This window comes from Quercus suber, unplaced genomic scaffold, assembly GCF_002906115.3.
Source record: "Quercus suber isolate HL8 unplaced genomic scaffold, Cork oak 2.0 scaffold_830, whole genome shotgun sequence".
Taxonomy (NCBI): domain Eukaryota; kingdom Viridiplantae; phylum Streptophyta; class Magnoliopsida; order Fagales; family Fagaceae; genus Quercus; species Quercus suber.
The window spans coordinates 181961-194866 of record NW_027070260.1 but is presented as its reverse complement, the minus strand read 5'-3'; the positions used below and the strand labels follow the sequence as shown (position 1 = coordinate 194866).

The following is a 12906-nucleotide window of genomic DNA, read 5'->3' as shown; positions in this document are numbered from 1 at the left end:
GTTATATGTTTACTGTTGGATATGCGTCATCATTTTGATGGGTTCAATGCAATTGGACGCTGGACCAAACCCAAGTCCCAAGTTTAAGATATTGGTAATATACTGCCAATTGTTTTAAAAGTTTAAACTGGTAGAAAATAATATATTTAATTATTTAATTAATATTCCAATAATTAGTCTAGTAGTTTTTGAGAAGAAAAAAAAAATTAGTAGTTTCCACGCCTTAGGAGATCCATGAGTGCAGTTCAAATCTTCTAAACAACAACTTGAAACTATTTCAAAGAATTCTTCCATATAATAACTTTGCGGGAGACAAAGGACTACACACACCAACACAATAAGGATCACCATTAAGGCTTTGTAAAACAAAATAGTCTTTGCAAATCTAATTGAACAATAATTGAGGCAAATGAAACTCATCACCTTGCTCTGATCTTTGTCAATGGCTTCAAAAACCAGTGAGAAGAGATTTTGGCATTGGTTAAATATAAAAAAAGGGGGTACATTTTAACAACATATTCCAATGATTATTAAACGTTTCTCTCAATGGCGACGCATGTGAAATAAAGCTAAAACCAATTATCCCCATATGAATAATATGTAAAAAACATTCATTGCAAGGTGTACATGTTTCTCCTAATAGCTACAACACGGTAAATAAAGCCAAAAATCAATTATTCAATGGATATATAAGATTTACAATCACAAAGATAAATGCAACTTTGGAGTACAATATTCAATGGATAGGTTTATTTTACACAAATTTGGAGTACAATATAGCCGCCATCATATCATATCAGGTTCGTTTCATAGTCTCACCCATACATGTCTGTTGTCCATATTCATGCCAAGGCCTATATCATGCTGCAATCATCATATAACTCTAATAATACTGCTAGTGTATACTTCTAGGTATAATAACAAGAAGGGTTAGGTTCAAGTTCAAGTTTACTTTAAATGAGGATTTTATATTATTATTTTCTTGTATTAAATACTATGAGTGCTAACTAGTTGAGGTAAATAAAAACATAAACTTGTGAATTAAATAATAAATAAAAATTTAATATGCCTAATAAGCAAAAATGAACCATGACCATGCCCGAATCTTGCGATTAGAATAACTCTAATAATAATAATAATAATAGTGGGTCTTATCAAAAAATAATAATAATAATAATAATAATAAATAATAGTGGGATTAACTTCAAGTTGTACTATTGAATAAATTTCCTTTAGATGTGGATTTTACTAGATTACATTGTATCCTACATTTTACAAAATATCAAGAATTTTAGAGATTAAAAACTACTTTTTCTTTAAAATATTCACCATTTTAGATCTTTTTAATTAGATTAAAAAAACATAAAAGATATAGATTAAATAATAAATAGATTCTTAAAAAACTTGGCGTGCCCACTAAGTGAAAACAAAAAATTCCTAACGGTGAAATTTTTAGGTATTGATCTTCTTCTCTTGTTTTTGAGAATCAAGTATTAATTCAATTAAAAGTGAAAAATGATATCCATGAACAAAAAAATTACATTAACTTATGCTGTTTAATTGAATAAGAGGCGGTATTTTTTTTATTTTTTATTTTTGAGAAAAGAGACCTCTAAAAAATTAAATTAGATTAGAGGCCGTACTAATTTAAAGCTTATCAAGAACCGAGGTCACTTTGTTGTTATAGTTTACATGGGCCTGTAAGTTCGAATCAGGGGCTTAACATCTTAACCATCTAGCATGAAAAGAACCAATATGATCCATTGATCCGAAGACTAGTGCTGAAGCCTATGTGATCATCTCTGCTATGAGCCTATGTTGTTGGCCCATTATGTAACACATTTCTTCAAGTCAAAAATCATCATTTTAATGGTTTTAAATCTCACTTACATGTCATGATAGTTCACAATATCTCGAGAAAGTAATGCTCAAGGATGATAAAGATTTTGTCAAGAATCTTGTAATTCAACTCAATAGAAACGTCCCTAGTGTTCATATCTCTCGAGCATATTGTTGTAATTATTGAATTATCAGTGAAAAAGATGATAATTAACCTAGAAATTCTATCTTAATACTTACTACTTAATATAACTCGAGCTCTAAAAGTTCTATATGGGAGAGCCAGCATGGTTGAACAAATGGGATGAAGAGACAGTCCAATAAATATCAAGGTTCCTGAATATAAAGGTATGATAAGCCCTTGTGGAAGGTCCAAGATCAACCTGTGGGAGGCTAGGGTTGTGAGGAAGGGGAAGAGTTCTCTAGCCTAAAAGCAAAACAAAATAAAATGAGCTTGCTCAAATTAAAACTGTTCTCATTTTCCCTCTTAATTCCACTTCTCACATTACACGAATAACACGGTAAATAAAGCCAAAAATCAATTATTCAATGGATATATAAGATTTACAATCACAAAGATAAATGCAACTTTGGAGTACAATATTCAATGGATAGGTTTATTTTACACAAATTTGGAGTACAATATAGCCGCCATCATATCATATCAGGTTCGTTCCATAGTCTCACCCGTACATGTCTGTTGTCCATATTCATGCCAAGGCCTATATCATGCTGCAATCATCATATAACTCTAATAATACTGCTAGTTTATACTTCTAGGTATAATAACAACAAGGGTTAGGTTCAAGTTCAAGTTTACTTTAAATGAGGATTTTATATTATTATTTTCTTGTATTAAATACTATGAGTGCTAACCAGTTGAGGTAAATAAAAACCATGGTTTTAAAAAACCAGTATGGTCAAAGAACTAGTAAAGGGACTGATTACTAGTTTTATGGTTCGACCAGAGTCGAACCGATGGTCGAATCGATGATGTCATAAATAATTTAATTTAAAATATTTAAAAAAAATTATATGAATTTTTATTTTTCATGAATTATATTAAGAAAGTATTTAAAAAAATAAATGATTTTCTTTATTCTTCATTTTTTTTCTTAATTAATAATTGTTGAAAAAGTATAATTTGCTATTTAAGTTTTATATATATATATATTATAAATAATATATTTTTTTGGCTGAATTAGATAAATAATACTTTGATATTTAACTTTCCGCTTTTAACTATTATTAAAAAAAAAAACCGAAAACCAAAGTTAAAAGGTCAGAATGATTCATTCATCACCTTTTTGACTTTCATGGCAAATTTTCATTGCAAATGTCAGACTCACTTGCTCACACACGTAACACGTTCACTCTTCTTTTCTTTGCTTTTTTGTTTGTTCTTCTTTTTTTTATTTCCCTTAAATCTATAACCACACGTTACCACTATCCTCAACCTCATGGCCTCAAATCAGATTCAATCCCATTTTTAAATTTTACTCCTCAGTCCTTAGTTTTCTTTCAACACTTTTTCGGTAATGTAGTAAACTTTATCTCAGCAGCTCCCTCTCAAATCTCAAGTCTTTCTCTTTCTCAAGATAAGTTTTTGATGGTCTTTCTTTACATTTTATTCCAGTCAAAGCTCAAAGCACAGATTTCTTAGACATATCATTCAATAGAAGTATTTCTTTTATTTTATTTTCACCACAAATTTTCCTCAATTTTACTTTAGTGCAAATCTAAGAAGTTTGTTATATTTTATTCCAGTTTTTCTCCTTATTCTTCTTCAAATTCAAGAACCAGTTTAACCATGTAGTTTCCGGTTTTTCCGGTTTAACAGGCGGTTTCCGGGTTTTTCGGTTTTTCTTCTATTTTTGGTTTTTAACGATAATAAGACCGGATTGGTGTCCGGTTCCCGGTTGAATCGTCCGGTCCGATTTTTAAAACAATGATAAAAAGATAAACTTGTGAATTAAATAAAAATTTAATATGCCTAATAAGCAAAAATGAACCATGCACTGATGCACCCTGCCCAAAATCTTGCAATTAGAATAACTCTAATAATAATAATAATAGTGGGTCTTATCAAAAAATAATGATAATAATAATAAATAACAGTGGGATTAACTTCAAGTTGTACTGTTGAATAAATTTCCTTTAGATGTGGATTTTACTAGATTACATTGTATCCTCCATTTTACAAAATATCAAGAATTTTAGAGATTAAAAACTACTTTTTCTTTAAAATATTCGCCATTTTAGATCTTTTTAATTAGATTAAAAAGACATAAAAGATATAGATTAAATAATAAATAGATTCTTAAAAAACTTGGCGTGCCCACTAAGTGAAAACAAAAAAATTCCTAACGGTGAAATTTTTAGGTATAGATCTTCTTCTCTTGTTTTTGAGAATCAGGTATTAATTCAATTAAAAGTGAAAAATGATATCCATGAACAAAAAAATTACATTAACTTATGCCGTTTAATTGAATAAGAGGCGGTATTTTTTTTTTTTTTTTGAGAAAAGAGACCTCTAAAAAAATTAAATTAGATTAGAGGCCGTACTAATTTAAAGCCTATCAAGAACCGAGGTCACTTTGTTGTTATAGTTTACAAGGGCCTGTAAGTTCGAATCAGAGGCTTAACATCTTAACCATCTAGCATGAAAAGAACCAATATGATCCATTGATCCGAAGACTAGTGCTGAATGAAAAAGGAGGCCTATGTTATCATCTCTGCTATGAGCCTATGTTGTTGGCCCATTACGTAACACATTTCTTCAAGTCAAAAATCATCTTTTTAATGGTTTTAAATCTCACTTACATGTTATGATAGTTCACAATATCACGAGAAAGTAATGCTCGAGGATGATAAAGATTTTGTCAAGAATCTTGTAATTCAACTCAATAGAAACGTCCCTAGTGTTCATATCTCTCGAGCATATTGATATCCATGAACAAAAAAATTACATTAACTTATGCTGTTTAATTGAATAAGAGGCGGTATTTTTTTTATTTTTTATTTTTGAGAAAAGAGACCTCTAAAAAATTAAATTAGATTAGAGGCCGTACTAATTTAAAGCTTATCAAGAACCGAGGTCACTTTGTTGTTATAGTTTACATGGGCCTGTAAGTTCGAATCAGGGGCTTAACATCTTAACCATCTAGCATGAAAAGAACCAATATGATCCATTGATCCGAAGACTAGTGCTGAAGCCTATGTGATCATCTCTGCTATGAGCCTATGTTGTTGGCCCATTATGTAACACATTTCTTCAAGTCAAAAATCATCATTTTAATGGTTTTAAATCTCACTTACATGTCATGATAGTTCACAATATCTCGAGAAAGTAATGCTCAAGGATGATAAAGATTTTGTCAAGAATCTTGTAATTCAACTCAATAGAAACGTCCCTAGTGTTCATATCTCTCGAGCATATTGTTGTAATTATTGAATTATCAGTGAAAAAGATGATAATTAACCTAGAAATTCTATCTTAATACTTACTACTTAATATAACTCGAGCTCTAAAAGTTCTATATGGGAGAGCCAGCATGGTTGAACAAATGGGATGAAGAGACAGTCCAATAAATATCAAGGTTCCTGAATATAAAGGTATGATAAGCCCTTGTGGAAGGTCCAAGATCAACCTGTGGGAGGCTAGGGTTGTGAGGAAGGGGAAGAGTTCTCTAGCCTAAAAGCAAAACAAAATAAAATGAGCTTGCTCAAATTAAAACTGTTCTCATTTTCCCTCTTAATTCCACTTCTCACATTACACGAAGTTAGAATGTGGCCCCTTCTATAACTTCAGAAGGTTGGACATATTTTGTGAACAAGACAACACCCTCCAATGGCTTTTAATTACAATGCAGTATATAAAACCTAGATGAATATACTTTTTGAGTCATCACTCATAGAGGCCCAAAAAAGAAAGAAAATTAGGCCTGGAATTGACTACCAATGAGCCATTCAGTGTTCCACAGAAAGACGACAGATGCAATTAATTACTCTTTGAAGCAAACTCCAGTATGATGTTAGGAGTTTACCCTTACCTGATGATCATCAAAGAGGTCATCTGAGAAGTTGGACCCAACCTGAAACTCTAAGCCACACAGACAGGCACATCCTTGCATTCATACAAGCATATACAAACACATGAACTTGATCCACAACGCCTAAGTTGCCCCTGCTTGACATGCCAATTTGAGACCAAGCACAGATAAGCAGGGTTAACTTAAGAGCTGAGAGTTTTAATTCAAACGTTAGGCCGAGTTCGACTTGATCTGATCTCTAACCTGATTTAACCTGATTCGGCTTAAACAAGTTGCATCTATAGGTACACCTTGCACAGGTTCTATTTACTTAAAGTACGCCCATCATTTAAATATTGGTAACATGCACAAAAACACTCTCCTAAAGGCAAAAGAGCTAATTGGGGATGCTATAACAACCAAAAATAGCGGAAACCAAACAGTGATTGGCATGTATAGTTCAAATTTATTTGATTACTCCATTGTTGTCACTGCCCAACCAGTCACCATATCAAGCCTGAAACAAAAATATCAACACCCTTACAAGTTCATAGTTTGAGCAAACATAAACATGTGTCACATCTCAATTATACTCCTACTTGGTCATGGTCAATTACCATGACCCTTCAGCACCTACTGTTGGATTCTGGAAAGCAGAGTAACCCCAGAAAGTCTTCAGTGAGTATGGCTGAGATATGGTTACACCTTCTTCAGTGATTTTAGCTATCTGTGAAATCAAAATTTCAGGCATATTAATTGATTATTTATGGAAAACTAGAAAACCAGCCTTCCATCTAGAATGAAATTATAATAAATAAATAAAAAGGGAATTGAAGTACAGCAATTATAAGAAACAAACTGATCTTTTTTTTTGGATAAACGAAATCAGACTGATCTGATTCATATTCATTATTCAGGCCACCTCCACAAAGCACATTATGTTGGGTACATATATGCGCCTGCTTGTGCAGTAGCTTATAATCATGTCAAATTCAAATATAAGATATGGAAATGCTTGAAAACATTCAGCAAATAAAACGAGAAATATTAGGGGGATTACAACTTTTACTACAAGAGGTTTATAAACTGATGTGTGATTCCCAGAAGTTTATTGTTTTTTCTTTTCCATTCTTAACTTCTCAGCTGCTTAAAACTTGCACTCATGATATTGTTCCCTTTCAACAATTGTTATTTTGTGTCTTAGCAAGGAAAAACGTTTTTGTAGAATAATGAGAAATTATAAAGCTAATAGGGAATGCCTACTTCAAGTCACCAGCCTTGGATAATAAACAATTAATTATTATTAACCATCTTTCATAATTACAAGTTTGATTACAAAAGGAAAAGGGAATGACATATAAAACAATGTGTACAAACCCTCTTCAAAGAATACAAATCACATATAAAGGGAGTAACAAACATCAACAAAAGGCATGGAAAGGACGCTGCCTAAGTCACGCATCCAATCAAACAATGAATAATAAAGCAGATAGGAATGCCTACTTCAAATGACCAGCCTTGGATGATAATAGGACAATGAAATTATTACTGACCATCTCGTGTTTTGATAAGTAAAAGTTTTATTAGAAAAGGAAGTGGGAAGATACATAAAATGATGTGTACAACTTCAAAGAATACAAATAAAAAATAAAGGGAGTAAAAAAAATCAACAAAAGACATGGAAAGGACACTGCCTAAGGCAAGCATCCAATCAAACAAAGTGTGCAAAATATGCTGCGAGTACATAAGGACGCCCCTCCATCAAAGAACCGCTTGTTCCTCTCAAGCCATAGATTCCACATGATGCATAAGGGCAAAGCTTGCTGCACCTTAGCTGCTCTATAGTGCTGATTCCGCTGAAACTAACCTTGCCAAAATTGCAGCAGCTCTCAACTACAGATTTGGTCATCACCTGACTTAGCTCAAACAGAGCAAGGACACAAGATCAAATGTCCAATGCCACACAGCAATGAAGAAGCAGGTGATCAATAAATTCCCCACTATGCTTGCACATACAACACCAATCAACTATCAATTTATACCTCTTAGACGGTCGTCAAAATTTGGGATTTTTCCAAGAGCTGTAGTCCACCCGAAGAACACCACCTTCCATGGACCTTGGCCCTTCAGATGCTCTTCCAAGAGTGCAAATTCCTGTATAATTCCTAAGGGCATCATAGTGCAATCAAACCTTAAATACTCCATTTCTTTACTGGCATCTACACTGCTCTATCAGGACCAGAAAGGAAGGCAGGTTAAGATGACGAATCTCAAATCCTGGAAAGGCTGAAGGAATTGAGGATTCCAACGTCTACCCTCATTATTGACCATATATTTGAAAATCCAATTTGGACGTTTTGAACCATATTGGGGTCACTGTGGAACATTCAGTAAACACCACCCCTCCCCCCACCCTTGCACCTCTTTTTTCGGGTTGGCAGAATTCTCATGATTGCCTACATGCATGAAGGCACACATGTATACAGACAAACACAACAAGAAAAGGAGAGAAAGGTTATATTTTTTATTTATTTGTAAGTTACACAAGCACTCCATTGGGTTTTGAACCTATGACCTTTCCCTTCAATCATTCTTATGGCAGAAGGAAGTCCCATGTGATCTAGAGCTCATTGGCAGAGAGAATATTTGAGACAGGATTTAAAAATCATCTAAAATTTCAAGAAAAAATAGTCACAAAGATATCCAATTTTATGAATTAACAAATAGAAATGATAGGAAGAAAATAACAAAGTTAAAGTCACAATTTCAAAGAATAATAAAACTAAATGATTCAAAATCGTGTGGAATATATACAAATTTCACTACGTGATCTACTGCTGTCAACAAGCTCCAGGTTTGGTTCCTCATTATTGTTCACTTAATGTTTCTGTTACTACCAAAATCTTAGTACATAAGTAATGGGCTATGCAATGATATAGCCTGTAACATACTCAATCTTTTTCTAGTTGTTTGACCTGTCAGCAAAGTGAAGATTGTAGTTTCACTGGTTTCCACAACTTCTCTGCATGCTTTGTTGTTTCTTTCTTATTCTTCTTCTTCTCTATCTTTTTGGTTTATGCTCATCAAATTTTTGATCATTTTGTGTCCACTTTTTTGGNACCATGGTTTTTTTTTTTTTTTTTTTTAAAAACCTTGTGGCTGACCATTCCATATTGGTGGATTTATTATTATTATTATTTAGTGCTTTCTTTCCAGTTTTGTAAATACGATCATCTATGGTATGCGTAGTGTGCAACAGATAACTTCAAAGGAGTGGCAATGTAGCACACACTCCAAAGTTTCAGCAATTCATTTGGAATCAGGGTTAGGGTGGTTGTACATTGTGTTTGCTGATTTGAGGGCAATTAATTCTTCTGCCTTAGATCACAGATATGCACATGGCAAATTTTTTCTGTCTTAATCATATGGCAATTTGTTTACTTGTTAGAGTAGTGACTAGATGTGTTCTATCACCCATGGTTACCATCATCTACCGTCAACTCTTTTCCTCCTGTTTTGGTTTTTCTATACTGCCTGAGGTGCATCTTTATTTGTGAGATATATTGTATTTCACCTGACCCGGAATTGCTATTAACTTGTTCCAGAACTTCTGATTTTGGATGTCATGACTCATTAGAAACATTTTAGGATATGCACTTTTTCGTGCTCATTTATAACAACGAGATACTTTTCTATTGGTTTTTCATTATCATGTATGGATTAATTGGCAGGTTCTTATGGATATACCCTGCGATACAAGAGTGTTGAGCGATTGAAGCCAGTTGGAAAACATTCTCTTCTTGGTGCAAGTGGAGAAATTAGTGATTTTCAGGAGATTCTACGTTATCTTGATGAGCTAATGTAAGCAGGTTGTTTTAAGAGGAAAAAGTACTTGGAAAGTAGCAAAAGCTGGAACATCACAATTTTTGTCCCTTCCTTATTATCTTTTCTGGGTATTTGTGTTTGCTTGTATTGTTTTCTACTTCTTGCTAAGTGATTGTTGGTATCGGGGATTATTTTTGCAGTCTATATGACAACATGTGGGATGACGGGAACTCTTTAGGTCCTAAAGAGGTGCACAGCTATTTAACCCGAGTGATGTATAATAGGCGTAACAAGTTCAATCCACTATGGAATTCACTTATACTTGGTGGAGTGAAAATGGACAGACAGAATACCTTGGCATGGTAAACCTCAACTATAGCTTTTATTTGTTGCAGAACTGTAAGCAATTTGCATTTAAGGATATTAATCAATCTGTAATTTGTGATTCTTATCCAGGTCAGCATGATAGGTGTAAATATTTGAGGACAACCATGTGGCCACTGGATTTGGAGAGAAAAATCACCTTGCAGGCCATTCTTCGTGATGAGTGCATGATAACTTGAGCTTTGAGATGGTGTTTAAGTTGCTGGAGAAATGCATGCGTGTACTCCTTATCTAACTACTGCTGTCCAATCCATTGCGCCTCATGTATCACTTAATTTGCTACCAAAACTTAGTACAAAGTAAGGCTATGCAAGATATAGTGTAACATACTAATCTTTTTCTAGTGTTTTGACCTGTCAGCAAAGTGAAGATTGTAGTTTCACTGGTTTCCACAACTTCTCTGCATGCTTTGTTGTCTTTCTTATTCTTCTTCTTCTCTATCTTTTTGGTTTATGCTCATCAAATTTTTGATCATTTTGTGTCCACTTTTTTGGGTGAAATTTGTATATATTACACGATTTTGAATCATTTAGTTTTATTATTCTTTGAAATTGTATTATAAAAAAAAAAAAAAAAAAAACCATGGTTGAACAGGGAAATCAAAGACTTAATAAATTCAAGTAACATAACTTCATTAAAAAAGGCCAAAAGGGGCATGTCTCCAAAGTACACCATGATTATACAAGAGGGACGCTTAAAAATTAGCAGAAAACTTATCTTCCAAGAGAAGCAATTAATGGAAATCTTTAAAAAATAAAAAATAAAAAAGTCCCAGTGAAGGAAAGTGAGAAATCAGCCACTAAGCAAAATGTAACCATCTTTGGCTAGCATTCATTCTTTGATTTGACATGTTTCACGCATTTTGCAAGTGCCATGGACTGAATGTGTCCAAGCATTTGAAATTAAAGTATATCATAGAGAAAAACACTAGTAGAATATGCATTCACCATTTCAAAAATAGAAGATAAATAGCAAATTTGCCTTTGTGAATATAAAACCAAAACCAAAACTATATTCTTATTCTTTTCTCTTTTCTTTTTTCTTTTCTTTTCTTTTATTCATTTTCTTAAATTTCTCAGCAGCCAAAGGGGTCCAAGAACAATATCAATCAAGTCATAAATAGAAGAAGAAAAAATGAATATATGGAATTGCAATTAATTATAAACTGATTTAGTATCTAACCTCCCATGTCAGCAGCCATAAGAATTCCATCCTTGTATTTGATAGCAACTACAGATGTACCAGTGACATATGGATTCCTAAACAAACAAAAAGGGGTTAAAAACCTTTTTTTTTTTTTACATAAAATTTATGTTGTTAAAGATAACAAGCCCAATCCAAATCAAGGCCCCAATCCTACTTCTACTTGGCGTGCAAGCAAAGTATTTTACTTGTAAAGCAAGTATTGTAACCATGGTGAAATGTATGATTAGTTTAGGATTTAGCCTCCTATAAATATTTCACACTTAGAGGTAGAGCCTGGGTGCGACAGCAATTGCTTTGTACCAAAAGGGACAAGTTGACGGTTTGGTTAACCTCTTTCAAGCTCTCGCAAAAGTGGGAGCTTTGTGCAGTGGGTATGAAAATTTTATAAAAATCCCCCACAATTAGTATGGTGAAGATGTAGCCATCCAGGGCTTTCCTCCATGAACCATTCTCTCTCACACTATTCATTTTTTCAGATTGTAATTCCAATACTTTTTTCATGCAACAACAAAGAAAACAGAGAGAGAGAGGACATACAGAGTTCTTTCTGAGGCAGTCACAGAGCTGAGAAGGCTGTGCTCTGCTTGGCTTGAATCCATCAACTGCACAGACAAGAACACCATTCAATTCAAAGAAGTACCATATACATATGTCTAATGTATGTTCCTGTGGTTCAAATCTTATATCAAATAGTTCCAAAAAAAAACATTGAGAAAGAATCAAACAAAGGCATCCCCAATTTAAAGCTTTTAACCAAAAAAAATATAATCATCAAAAAGGGGGTTGAAGAATGTGAGATTGAAAATACCATTTCCATAGCCTCAAATCAATAGGTGATCAGATTGTCTTTTCGTTCCCAACGTATTAGGGATTGGCGCGCTTATAACCCAACTTTTCTTTTTTCTTTTTTTTTTTTTGGGTTTAACCGTTTAAGCAATCGCCAACTTGTTGCCCAAGAACAAAATTAATTCTTTTTTTTTTATGAGCAAAATTAATAATTTTAAATTCGAGGGGGCTAGGACTTTTTTTTTGGCTTAGATATTGGGATAAGTTTTTATTTTTTGGTTAATTTACAAATTACGTTTTCTAATTTTGTCCAAAATTAAATTCATTTATGTAGTATCTTTCAATATCAATCCTTTAGTTTTATTTGTATTATTCATTTCTTGAAAAATAGAGAGAGAGAAAAAAAAGTTAACTAATTGGTCAATATAGTGTCCGTTTGAGACACATTGAAAATTTCAGTTTATTTGCAATTTTAGTTTATATTTGCCATTGTTCATAAATTTTAATACATTTTTAATATTATTTATGGGTCTCATTATACTATTCAGCTAGCTTTTATACTTTTATCTGCACTATTTTCAACAAAAAATTTTAATTCCAACTAAATAAGCTGTTTTCAAACTTACACATAATCCTTTCATCATTCCCCGTTAAAAATTAAAAACACACGGTTAAATGTCCAAAAAAAGACAAAAATTGGTATTTTTGAGTTTCTCATATTTAAAAAAAATACAAAAAAATTAATTTAAAAAAATTCGGCAGGAACAATTTTTTTTTTAGGGGATATCAAACATGTTGAAAAAAAAAATTACCTTCTAAATTTGCTACTCTTGCC

At 32.8% G+C, this 12906-nt stretch overlaps 2 long non-coding RNA genes and 1 other non-coding gene across 3 annotated transcripts; 1 reads left to right on the top strand and 2 right to left on the bottom strand.

Moving 5' to 3' along the window:
* Positions 1 to 6296: 6296 nt before the first annotated feature.
* On the bottom strand, positions 6297 to 8681 carry LOC112000869 (uncharacterized). The gene is made up of 2 exons (XR_010626660.1): positions 7913 to 8681; positions 6297 to 7782 (listed from the first exon to the last, which is right to left on the bottom strand). It is a non-coding gene; the product is annotated as an uncharacterized LOC112000869 (long non-coding RNA).
* A 394-nt stretch (positions 8682 to 9075) lies between these two features.
* LOC136065012 (uncharacterized) lies at positions 9076 to 10019 on the top strand. The gene is made up of 2 exons (XR_010626656.1): positions 9076 to 9731; positions 9896 to 10019. It is a non-coding gene; the product is annotated as an uncharacterized LOC136065012 (long non-coding RNA).
* A 1191-nt stretch (positions 10020 to 11210) lies between these two features.
* LOC112039559 (uncharacterized) lies at positions 11211 to 12248 on the bottom strand. Its single transcript, XR_010626658.1, has 3 exons — positions 12094 to 12248; positions 11823 to 11887; positions 11211 to 11338 (listed from the first exon to the last, which is right to left on the bottom strand). It is a non-coding gene; the product is annotated as an uncharacterized LOC112039559 (transcript).
* Positions 12249 to 12906: the final 658 nt, after the last annotated feature.